Here is a 2,581-nt window from a genome sequence, read left to right on the forward strand (position 1 = left end):
TTGCCTGCACTGGACACTTGTCTCTGTCACAGTTTTGGTAAAATCACAAACTATCTCTATCCAAAATGAATGAACCCAAACATCATTGGCACCTTCTTGAAAGACCATAGACCCAGTGATGAGAAAGCAAAAGACTATAAAACTGCCAAAAAAAGAAAGAAAGAAAGAAAGAAAGAAAGAAAGAAAGAAAGAAAGAAAGAAAGAAAAAAGAAAGAAAGTTCATTTGAAAGAAAATACTAATACTCCTACTGAAATTATGAGTTCATTGCAACAGGTTATTAGCACTCTCCAACCCCACTTTGCATAATATACAGTGACCAGCTATCCAACACAATGATAAAATCCTCAAAAATGCTTTACTTCATGGAGAGCAAACTGAATTAAAAAACAAGCTGTTGGAGTATTTTGAAAGAAAAAAAAATTCAAAGACAACAACAGAAACAATTACTGAAGGCCACCACTTCCTCAACTGTGTTTGCACTGATAGTATCTTTTTTTCTTATGTATTTAGTACAAGGTCTATAGGGTCTCACTATGTAGATCAGACTCATAGTGATTCTCTTGTTTTCAGCCTCCCAAGCACTAGAATTACAGATGCACTCCACCTGAGCGGACACCCAGTCTCTACACTGATAGTATCTTTTTAGTGGTTAAATGCATTGCTAAAGTGAAAAAGTTCTTCATTATTGATGAAAAATTGATCTTGATTATTTTTTATTGATCTTGATTATTAATAAGAATATTTCATGAACTTTTAGGAAAGGCTGCAGTTCAAATGGTTGCATGTGTTTCTCTTTCGGCTAGCATCATAACTAGATGAATTGATGACATAGCAGAGGATATTGAGGCATGATTTTTATTTTTATTTTTTCTTGGTACAGTGGGCTTTATTGATGGAGTGCAAGGGCAGCAAACCAGGGATCCCAAACCTCCTCCCCTTCTAGGAGGCCTGGGATGGAAGCTGTGAGGGGGAGATTCTCAGTGTTGGGGCTGAGTAGGGCAGTGTCCTCTACAGCGTGGCCTCTCCATCCCTCTGGTCTGGCTGGGCTGTGGGGGGGCACTTACTCCTTGGAGGCCATGTGGACCATGAGGTCCACCACCCTGTTGCTGTAGCCAAACTCATTGTCATAGCAGGAAATGAGCTTCACAAAGTGGTCATTCAGGGTGATGCTAGCCCCACTGTCAAAGGTGGAAGAGTGGATGTCATTGTTGAAGTCACAAGACACAACCTGGTCATCAGTGTCGCCCAGGATGCCTTTGAGGGGACCATCTGACACCTGCTTCACCACCTGCTTGATTGCATCATATTTAGACACTTTCTCCAAGCGGCAGGTCAGATCCACCACTGACATGTTGGGAGTCAGCACATGGAAGGCCAGGCCTGTGAGCTTCCCATTCAGCTCCTGGATGACCTTGCCCACAGCCTTGGCAATGCCAGTGGATGCAGGGATGATGTTCTGGGAAGCCCCACAGCCATCACACCACAGCTTCCCAGAGGGGCTGTCCACAGTCTTCTGAGTGGCAGTGATGGTGTGCACTGTGATCATGAGTCCCTCCACAATGCCAAAGTTGTCATGGATGACCTTGCCCAGTGGGGCTAAGCAGTTGGTGGGACAGGAAGCATTGCTGATGATCTTGAGGGAGCTGTTGTACTTCTCATGATTCACACCCATGAAAAACATGGGGGCATTGGCAGAAGGGGCAGAGATGATAACCCTTTTGGCACCACCCTTCAGGTGAACCCTGGCCCTCTCCATGGTGGTGAGGACACCAGTGGACTCCACCACGTACTCAGCGCCAGCATCACCCCACTTGATGTTGGCAGGATCTCACTCTTGGAAGATGGTGATGGCCTTTCCGTTGATGATGAGCTTCCCGTTCTCAGCCTTGACAGTGTCATGAAACTTGCTACGGGTGGAATTGTACTGGAACATGTAGACCATGAAGTTGAGGTCAATTAAAGGGTCATTGATGGCTACCAACATTCACCTTGCCAGAGTTAAAAGCAACCCTGGTGACCAGGCACCCAATATGGCCAAATCCATTCACTCCAACCTGCACCATCTTGTCTGCATTGCTGCTGGCTGCACGGCAAGAACAGCTAACGGTGGACGCACAGGAGCAGAGAGCAAGGCACAATTTTCAGAGAGGACTAAGGAGTCATTGTGGTATGCCTTCTGGGTTGATGAGTCCATAAGTGTTCACCACAAGGGAGTGATGCAATATATTTTTCAGGAGTTTGTGCACAAGGTTATGTTATGTGTACTTTTGTTACCAGACGATAGCACAGAGGCAGAACTACCCAAGTCTCTGAAGAGTTACATATTAGGAAAATTTAACTGTCATTTTTGTGTTGGTATGTGCATGGAGAGTATGGCTGAAATGACTGAGTGACTTTCTAGTTTCAGTACTTAGATCAAAGAGGTTGGCTCTGAATGTGATCCTACCCGCTATGTCATCCATAAAGAAATACTTACAAGCCAAAAAAAAAAATGTCATCTGAATTTAACATTTTGCAGGGTGTGATCAAAACTCTCAAACATGGGCTGGGGAGATAGTTCATCAATCTAAGCACCTGCCT

The 2,581-nt window shown here is 44.4% G+C and overlaps 1 pseudogene; it reads right to left on the minus strand.

Annotated features, from left to right (window-relative positions):
* Nucleotides 1-1,061: 1,061 nt before the first annotated feature.
* LOC101581652 lies at nt 1,062-2,064 on the minus strand (annotated as a pseudogene).
* Nucleotides 2,065-2,581: the final 517 nt, after the last annotated feature.

The sequence above is a fragment of the Octodon degus genome, unplaced genomic scaffold, assembly GCF_000260255.1.
Source record: "Octodon degus isolate 3935 unplaced genomic scaffold, OctDeg1.0 scaffold00273, whole genome shotgun sequence".
NCBI lineage: Eukaryota > Metazoa > Chordata > Mammalia > Rodentia > Octodontidae > Octodon > Octodon degus.